Source organism: Patella vulgata, unplaced genomic scaffold, assembly GCF_932274485.2.
Source record: "Patella vulgata unplaced genomic scaffold, xgPatVulg1.2 scaffold_107, whole genome shotgun sequence".
In the NCBI taxonomy this organism is placed as follows: domain Eukaryota; kingdom Metazoa; phylum Mollusca; class Gastropoda; family Patellidae; genus Patella; species Patella vulgata.
The window spans coordinates 1-9,650 of NW_026606053.1; the positions used below are offsets into that span (position 1 = coordinate 1).

A 9,650-nucleotide genomic window follows, 5' to 3' on the forward strand; every position below is an offset into this window, starting at 1 on the left:
TCTGGTTGATCCTGCCAGTGATCATATGCTTGTCTCAAAGCTTAAGCCATGCAAGTCTAAGTTCAGGCTTGTTCCTTTCGGGGAGCGAGCCGAAACTGCGAACGGCTCATTAGTCAGATAAGGTTCCTTGGCGAAAAGCGGGTCGGTTTAATGGATAACTGTGGTAATTCTAGAGCTAATACATGCAACGCACCGTGGTCCCCCCTTTCGTTTCTCGACGAGGCGGGGAAACGGCATTTATTCTCTATACCAGATCGCCCTAGCCTGCGAAGCTACCGTCAAAAGTAGCGACGGGGCGAAGCGACAAGTGTTGAAATCCGAATAACTGTGCCGATCGCGGGGTCTTTCCGGGCCCCCGACGACTTTGCCATGAAGTGTCTGTCCCATCAATTGGCGATGGTCGGCGACCTGCCTACCACGGTGTTGACGGGTAACGGGGAATCAGGGTTCGATTCCGGAGAGGGAGCCTGCGAAACGGCTACCACCTCCAAGGAGGGCAGCAGGCGCGCAACTTACCCAATCCCGACACGGGGAGGTAGTGACGAAAAATAACGTGGCGGGGCCCTTTAGTGGTCGCCGCGGGCGGAATGAGCGCAATTTAAAAGAGTGTGCGAGGAGCTATTGGAGGGCAAGCCTGGTGCCAGCAGCCGCGGTAATTCCAGCTCCAATAGCCTATATCGGAGTTGCTGCGGTTAAAAAGCTCGTCGTTGGATCTCGGAGGCGGCACGGTCGGGCGCGATACGCTGCGGGTCCGACCGGCGATTTCTCGGCCGTCCCTAACCGGCGCGCGGGGCGAGGTGGACTTCGCGGTCCTGCCTCGTTTTTCTCCTTCGCGGGAGAGAACCCGCCGCATTTTCTGTCTACCTTGAAAAAATTAGAGTGCTAAAGGCAGGCTAAAACCCCGAGCCTGAATATTTCGTGCATGGAATAAGCGGGGATGCTCATTTCCGGAGGGTGGTCCGGCCGACTTGGCGACGTCGCTTTCGCTGTCGGTTTCGCCGGAGAGCTAGGATTCGAGAGGAACGGTGGGGGGCGAGCGTACCGGGCGGGGAGAGGTGAAATTTTGTGATCCGCTCGGGACGACTCGAAGCGAAAGCGCTGGCCCCGGACGTCTTCCTTAATCCAGAACGAAGGTGGGTGGAGCAAAGACGATCAGATACCGTCGTAGTACCGACGGTAAACGCTGCCGACCGGGCCGCGGACGAGGCTCGAGAACAGCGGTTATGGACCCGTCCGTGGCGGCTTCGGGCAACCTGAGAGTTTACGGGTTCCGGGGGTAGTATGGTCGCAAGGCTGAAACTTGAAGGAATTGACGGAAGGGCACCACAAGGAGTGGAGCCTGCGGCTTAATTTGACTCAACACGGGGCAACTTACCCGGTCCGGACATCGTCAGGATTGACAGACGCTCGTGCAGTTCTTTCTCGATTCGATGGGTGGTGGTGCATGGCCGTTCGTGGCTGGTGAAGTGAAAAGTCTGGTTTATTCCGCTAACGGGCGAGGCCTCGCCCTTAACTAGTCGGCTCGTGGTTCTCGAATCTTAGTCTCCCCTCGGGGAGCAGGGAGAACATCGGGCGAGTCGAAGCGGTCGTCGCTACTTCTTAGGGGGATCCCGAGCAAGCTTAAGCTAGGTGAGAGAGATCAATAACAGGTCAGTGATGCCCTTAGATGTCCGGGGCCGCACGCGCGCTACACTGAAGACGAAAGCGCGAGTGCCTACGGTCTTGGTTTGGTCAGGCCGGGAACCCGCCCCGAGAGGGGAGGTTGGGGCTGTTCCTTCGGGGGCAGTCTCGCCTACAACGGGTTAACCGTGCCAATCGTCTTCGTGCTGGGGATCGGGGCTTGCAACTCAGCCCCGTGAACGAGGAATTCCGAGTAGGCGTCCGTCATCAGCTGGCGCCGATTAAGTCCCTGCCTTTTGTACACACCGCCCGTCGCTACCTCCGATAGAATGGCTAAGCGAGGCCGTTAGACTGGGCCTGTCTTCGGACGGGCCCGGAAAGGCGTTCGAGCTTAATCATTTAGAGGAAGTAAAAGTCGTAACAAGGTTTCCGTAGGTGAACCTGCGGAAGGATCATTACCGTATACCTCTTCGCTCTCTTTGCGGACGAAGAAACCAAACCCCCTCGAAACTTTACCGTTTCACGGTCGGTCAGACGCTAGGAGGCTCGTCCCGAGCCAACCAGTCTGTGGCGAGGCGTGCCGCGGCACTCCACTGCTGCGCACGGCCTCGGTTGTGGCTTCTCTCTCTTTGTCGGTACGTGTTTCACGACCCCTCCTTTCCTTCCCTCTCCCTCTTCCTCCCTCCGCGGCTCGGCGGCGGGAGAGACAGAGAGAGAGAGAGACGAGAGCGAGCCGGGCACGTTCAAAGAGTCTCGGTCGTCAGCACCGAGACCGCCGGCGATCTTCTCGATCGGTCTTGATTTTTTTTCACACTATGATGGAAACACTTTGACACGGGCCGTCGTTTTCGGCGGCCGTCAGACTTAATGAAAGCAAAAGCGTACGACCGTAGGCGTTGGATCACTCGGCTCGTGCGTCGATGAAGAGCGCGGCCTGACGCGTTAAGTGATGTGAATTGCAGTGAAGATCATCGACGTCTCGAACGCACATGGCGGCAGCGGGTCCTCCCGCGGCCACGTTCGTCCGAGGGCCGGCAGGTAAGAATCCCCAAGACTGGGAGTCGCGGCCGCGAGGCCCCGTCTCCTCAAAGGCAGACCTGACAATCGACGGAGCGGAGTGCGGGAGGAGCACGGGAGGGAGGCTCTCGAGCGCCCCGCCCAGTGTCACTCCGGCGTTCCGTTCTCGCCTGGGATTAACCCTCTCGGGTGGCTCACAGAACGGGTTCGGGGTGCAGTGGCGCGGGCGTCCTTCCGGGCGCACGTACTCTCCGCATCTCTCTCCCCTCCGTCACCTTTTCTCACCGGCCTCGGATCGAGCGAGATTACCCGCTGAACTTAAGCATATCACTAAGCGGAGGAAAAGAAACCAACCGGGATTCCCTCAGTAGCGGCGAGCGAAGCGGGAAGAGCCCATCGCCGAATCCCCCGTCGGACCTCGGCGGTTCGGGAATTGTGGCGTAAGGGTCCGACTCGTCAGGCGTCTGACCGTCCGAACAAGTCCCGCGGGACAGGTGTGCTCCCAGAGTGGGTGTGAGGCCTTTAGTTCGGTCTGGGTCTTCTGCCCGGCGCAGTCGGTACCTGCGAGTCGAGTTGCTTGGGATCGCAGCTCAAAGCGGGTGGTAAGCTCCATCTAAGGCTAAATACTTGCACGAGTCCGATAGCGAACAAGTACCGTGAGGGAAAGTTGAAAAGAACTTTGAAGAGAGAGTTCAAGAGACCGTGAAAGCGCCTACGGGCAAACGGGTGGAACCGCCGGTGCGATCAGCGGAATCCAGCTCGCCGGGTAGGCGGCTCCTCGCGCGGCCGGGACTTGTTCTTTTCGGAGGACGGGCTCGGTCGTGCGAGAGGGTTCGTCCCCGTCGGCGTATCTTCCGCTGTGTCGCGAGTCGCGACCGGCTCGGAGTGCTTCGTCTCGGCTGGAGTCAGGCGAGGGGCGCGTCCCTCGGGGCGTCGCACCTGTCTTCGGACTGCCTGCTCCGGTCGGCTCTAGGGCGAACGTAGCTCCGGGCCGAGGAACGGCCCCGTCCTCGCTCCCGACCTAGTCTCCCGGCGTCGTCGCGGCCGTCTTGACTGCCCCTCGTGGGCTTAACAGTGCAAGTGCGGTCGCTCGGTCGGCGTCGGTGGGGCGGCGGGCATTGGGGGACGGTCTAGAGGGTCCGCGGCTGGCCGTGGCGGCACTCTTCCCGACCCGTCTTGAAACACGGACCAAGGAGTCTAACGTGAGCGCGAGTCACAGGGAAAAACACTCCCTTGGGGCGCAGCGAAAGCGACGTGGTCCGATCCTCTCTCGGGCGAGGGGGGCGCAGGACCGGCCCGTCGGGGGTTGTTACGGCCTCGGCGGAGCAAGAGCGCTCGCGTTGGGACCCGAAAGATGGTGAACTAGGCCCGAGCGGGACGAAGCCGGGAGAAATGCTGGTGGAGGTCCTAAGTGGTTCTGACGCGCAAATCGATCACGGAACTTGGGCGTAGGGGCGAAAGACTAATCGAACCATCTAGTAGCTGGTTCCCTCCGAAGTTTCCCCCAGGATAGCTGGCGCTCGCCGAGACAGTTTCGTCCGGTAAAGCGAATGATTAGAGGAGTCCGTGCCGAAATGGCGTGGAGCTATTGTCAAACTTTGAACGGGCGAGAAGGGGTGCCTACCGCTCGATCTGGGAGGCTCGGCCCCCGTCGAAATGTACGAGTGCCAAGTGGGCCACTTTTGGTAAGCAGAACTGGCGCTGTGGGATGAACCAAACGCCGGGTTAAGGCGCCCGATCGTCACGCTCAGCAGAACCCACAAAAGGCGTCCATCGGTAAAGACAGCAGGACGGTGACCATGGAAGTCGGTACCCGCCAAGGAGTGTGTAACAACTCACCTGCCGAATTGGTGGGCCCTGAAAATGGATGGCGCTGTAGCGTGCAGCCTACACCCGGCCGTCTCGGCAATTCCTCGCGGCCTGCCGCGGGGACTGACCGAAGCCGAGACGAGTAGGAGGGTCGCCGCGGTCAGCGCTGAAGCCTTAGACGCGAGTCTGGGTGTAGCGGCCGCGGGTGCCGATCTTGGTGGTAGTAGCAAATATTCGAGCGAGAACCTCGAAGGCCGAAGTGGAGAAGGGTTCCGCGTTGCTCCTTCGATCGGCCGCGGGTTAGTCGGTCCTAAGGCCTGGGAGAAATCCTACGGGAAGCGGGACGTTTTTTTATCACAGAAAAAGTCTCACCCAATGCACGGGCCGAAAGGGAAACGGGTTAGGATTCCCGTACCCGAAGGCGGAGCACAAGCGGTGACGCAAAGAAGGTCGGATACGCCGTCGGGAGAGTCGAGAAGAGTTAACTTTTCTTTTTGAGGTGCGCTCGCTGACCCTGGAAGCGGTTCTGCCGGAGATAGGGAGCGAGAGCAATCAACTTTATCCGCAAAGCCGGCTCCAGCGGGGGCCTGTTCGGCTACGACTCGACGGTCCTTGAAACTCCGACGGCTAAACATTTCTTTGAAATCTATCACACGCTCTCGCCTCGGGCCGTACCTCAATCCGCCGCAGGTCTCCAAGGTTCGCAGCCTCTGGTCGATAGAACAATGTAGGTAAGGGAAGTCGGCAAAATGGATCCGTAACTTCGGGAGAAGGATTGGCTCTGAGGGCCGAGCGACCCGCTGCTAGCTTCGGAAGAGGGAATCCTAGAGCGGGAGTCCGCCAGGTGGCATATTAATTTGGACTTGGGCGCACCGAACGGCGAACGTTCTACCCTCGGAAGGGCAGGCGGACGGAGCGGGGTAGGGGCGACTCTCCCCGTTTTCGGCACGGGCGCGAGGAACGGCTCGATCAGAACTGGCACGGTCCGGGGGAATCCGACTGTTTAGTAAAAACATAGCGTCTCGAAGGCCGGAGATCGGTGTTGACGGGACGTGATTTCTGCCCAGTGCTCTGAATGTCACGGTGAAGAAATTTACGGAAGCGCGGGTAAACGGCGGGAGTAACTATGACTCTCTTAAGGTAGCCAAATGCCTCGTCATGTAATTAGTGACGCGCATGAATGGATTAACGAGATTCCCACTGTCCCTATCTACTATCTAGCGAAGCCACAGCCGGAGGAACGGGTCCGGGGCTGTCAGCGGGGAAAGAAGACCCTGTTGAGCTTGATTCGCGATTGGCTTGGTTGGGCGAGAGCGCAGGTGTAGCCTAGGTGGGACTGCTTTACGGCGCAAGTGAAAGACCACTACTGCGTTCCTCGTTCAACTCACTCGATGAGGACCACGAGAGCGGCCGCATTCGGGGCGGTGTCGGCGAGCGCAAGGTGCTAAGCGAGGGGTCCCCCGCGCTAAAGGCGGGCGGTCGGGCAACCGGCTGTTCGTCTTGCGGGACCAGGTCCCTCGCGAGGGCGATCGAGGACAGAGTCAGTTCTGAATTTAACTGGGGCGGTGTGCCCGCGAAAGTCTAGCGCGGGCGCCCCAAGGCCAGCTTCAGAAGGGGGAGAAACCCTTGGTAGAGCGAAAGGGCAAATGCTGGCTTGAGGATGCTTTTCAGTAGGAGGGATCCGTGTGAAAGCAAGGCCTATCGATCCTTTTGTGTCGCCCTTAGGGCGACGATGGGAGAGCTCTATTCTTTACTGCTTCCCGCAAGAGGTGTCAGAAAAGTTACCACAGGGATAACTGGCTTGTGGCAGCCAAGCGTTCTTAGCGACGTTGCTTTTTGATCCTTCGATGTCGGCTCTTCCTATCATTGCGAAGCAGAATTCGCCAAGCGTTGGATTGTTCACCCACCAACAGGGAACGTGAGCTGGGTTTAGACCGTCGTGAGACAGGTTAGTTTTACCCTACTGGTAGGGAACTCTTTACGAATGAGCGGTTACGAGCGGGTAGGACTGACTAGTACGAGAGGAACGTTGGTCCGGGATTGAAAGCGTTGGTGCTTGGTGGTTTATTGCCATTGGGGCTTTGCCTTTGTCCTGGGGCTTACGGCTGAACGCCTCTAAGCCGGAATCCCGTCCCACGACGTCCGCGTCTGCCTCTCTGAGACCGGCGACAGAACGATTAGGCCCTACTTCGCCTTCGCGGGCGAACGGGGTGGTGTGTGTCCGACCTGTGTGTTTCGGCAGGTGTCTTTCGAAGGCAGGTAAATCTGCTTGCAGACGACTTGGGTTTGTGCGAGTCGGGGTGTCGTACTCGGTAGAGCGGCCTGTTGTGGCTGCGATGCGTTGAGACTTGTCCCTCGACTAGGAGATTTGTCCGCTTCAGACGGACAGAGCTCTCTCTTTTTTCACTACTCTTCTTCTGCCTGCTGCTCCTCTCTAGAGGTAGAGAGGAGATTGGATGTTGGCTTTAATATTTTGATTTAATTTAATATTGCCCGTGCCTACACGCAATCGGTGTGTTACCGTGGGTGGTGGGACTTGGCAACCGAAATCTGAGAGAGAGAGAGAGAGAGAGAGATGCGGCCGAGAGGCGGTCGGGCTGGAATAATTCCTCTAGACGGCCGAGTGCCCGTCTCGAGGCTTTGGGAGAGAGAGAGATGCGGGGAAGAGGCGGTCGGGCTGGAATAATTCCTCTAGACGGCCGAGTGCCCGTCTCGAGGCTTTGGGAGAGAGAGATGCGGCCGAGAGGCGGTCGGGCTGGAATAATTCCTCTAGACGGCCGAGTGCCCGTCTCGAGGCTTTGGGAGAGAGATATGCGGGGAAGAGGCGGTCGGGCTGGAATAATACGTCTAGACGGCCGAGTGCCCGTCTCGAGGCTTTGGGAGAGAGATGCGGCCGAGAGGCGGTCGGGCTGGAATAATTCCTCTAGACGGCCGAGTGCCCGTCTCGAGGCTTTGGGAGAGAGAGAGATGCGGGGAAGAGGCGGTCGGGCTGGAATAATTCCTCTAGACGGCCGATGAACCTCTCGGCCGAGTGCCCGTCTCGAGGCTTTGGGAGAGAGATGCGGCCGAGAGGCGGTCGGGCCGGAATAATTCCTCTAGACGGCCGATGAACCTCTCGGCCGAGTGCCCGTCTCGAGGCTTTGGGAGAGAGATGCGGCCGAGAGGCGGTCGGGCCGGAATAATTCCTCTAGACGGCCGATGAGAGGCGGTCGGGCTGGAATTGCTCGGGCCGACCGAGGCGTGGATTGGTGGCCGAAGCTGGCTGTCGAGCTTTTCCCTCCCGCCGCCTGGTCCGAGTGCCCGTCTCGAGGCTTTGGGAGAGCGATGCGGCCGAGAGGCGGTCGGGCTGGAATTGCTCGGGCCGGCCGAGGCGTGGATTGGATTGGCGGCCGAAGCTGGCTGGCTGTCGAGCTCTTTCCTCCCGCCGCCTGGTCTGGTCTGGTCTGGTCTGGTCTGGTCTGGTCGGCTTCTCTCTCGGCCGCGAGCTAGCCCTGCGACCGACGAGTGGCCGTCTCGAGACCCGCTGGGCTGGCGCGGTCCAAGAGTGCCCGTCTCGAGGCTTTGAGAGAGATGCGGCCGAGAGGCGGTCGGGTCGGGCTGGGCTGGAATTGCTCGGGCCGGCCGAGGCGTGGATTGGCGGCCGAAGCTGGCTGTCGAGCTTTTTCCTCCCGCCGCCTGGTCTGGCCGTCTCGAGACCCGCTGGGCTGGCGCGGTCCAAGAGTGCCCGTCTCGAGGCTTTGAGAGAGATGCGGCCGAGAGGCGGTCGGGTCGGGTCGGGTCGGGTCGGGTCGGGTCGGGTCGGGTCGGGTCGGGTCGGGCTGGAATTGCTCGGGCCGGCCGAGGCGCGGATTGGCGGCCGAAGCTGGCTGACGAGCTTTTCCCGTCTCGGCCGGAATTGCTCGGGTCGGCCGAGGCGCGGCTTGGCGGCCGAACGGCGCTCTCGAGCTTTTCCCGCCGGACCTTCGCCCGCCGCTGGCGGGGCGACGCGCTGACGGATCCCGACCAAAGTTGTTGCAGCGAGGGTCCCTGGCCAGAAGGGACGCCAAGAGACGAATTTGGAAGGGCGGCAAGCCCCTGGGAGCCGAAAAAATCCAGTCGAAACCTACTCTTGCACGACGGTATACCTTTCAAACGAGTGCGAAACACTAGTATAGGAGGTAGGTGAGAGAGACGAGACCTGGTGCGGTGCATGTGTATACCTTTCCAACGAGTGCGTTTTCTCTTACATGGAGGGTGAAGCTCAGCCGGTCCTCGGCGGGGCAGTAGGGAACTTTGGCGGAGAAGTGGTCGGGGCGAGTTTCTTGAGACGAGCGATTCGCGGTGGAAGGTTGGCCGGTCTCCTCTTGCTCTCGGTTGCGTACACGGCGGTTGAGTGAAGGCTAGGGAGTGTGTGTTCGTGCAGCTCCCGGTTACCCTTCTCGTCACCGTCGTCGCGCCGCTTGCTCGAGGGGAAGGATGGCACCCGAGACCGCGTTCGGCTCTCTCTCTCTCGCCCTTTTCTTCTTCGGCCCGGGGTTCTCTCTCTTCGAAGGCAGCGAAGCGGTCGGAAGGCGGGGGATCGTTTAGCCCGATCTCTCGTCCAGTCACCGCGCACTTTCGTACGATCCAAGACTCGATGGAGACGGTGGAGCGAGGCCGACCCGGGGAACTAAAAACTCCTCGGCGCCCGGTCACAGCTCGCGGCGGTCGGCGGTGCGGAGATTGATTTCTCGGCTCCTCCCGGCAGACCCGAAACGTTCCAGTGTACGCTTACACGGCGGGACAGACTGGCTCGTCCGATTGTCAAATCAGCGAGTCTCGACTACCATCTCCGCGCGGTCGCCTGCTGCCTTCTTCTTCTCGGAGGGGAGGTTTGTGCGGCGCGGCGCGGAGAGATCCCGAGTCGTGGCGGCGGCGGTGTGTGCTCGAGCTTTGTCTCCCGCGCTCTCGTCGTGGCCCGTCTCGGCTCAACCTCGGTTCTTCCGTACGCCTAGCGAGGGATCGCCCGACGACTTTTGCGGTCTTAGGGTCTTCCTCTTCGCCTGGGAGTGCGCGCAGCGAACGAGGCCGGCGGTGTTCAGTCCTGGCTACTGTCCTCCCGCTCGGTCGCCCCCCAGCTCGCCCCCGCTCTTCGGTTGCTCGCCTGTGCCGGCAACGGGAGACGGGTGTCTTGCGACTGGGGGCGTTTACTCGTGGTTCTCTCTCACTCGAACTCGTGAAGGCTA

At 60.4% G+C, this 9,650-nt stretch overlaps 2 non-coding genes across 2 annotated transcripts; both read left to right on the forward strand.

The window, feature by feature from the left end:
- Nucleotides 1-2,505: 2,505 nt before the first annotated feature.
- LOC126808965 (5.8S ribosomal RNA) lies at nt 2,506-2,654 on the forward strand. The gene has a single exon (XR_007674872.1). It is a non-coding gene; the product is annotated as a 5.8S ribosomal RNA (ribosomal RNA).
- Nucleotides 2,655-2,922: 268 nt separating this feature from the next.
- On the forward strand, nt 2,923-6,818 carry LOC126808977 (large subunit ribosomal RNA). Its single transcript, XR_007674883.2, has one exon. It is a non-coding gene; the product is annotated as a large subunit ribosomal RNA (ribosomal RNA).
- Nucleotides 6,819-9,650: the final 2,832 nt, after the last annotated feature.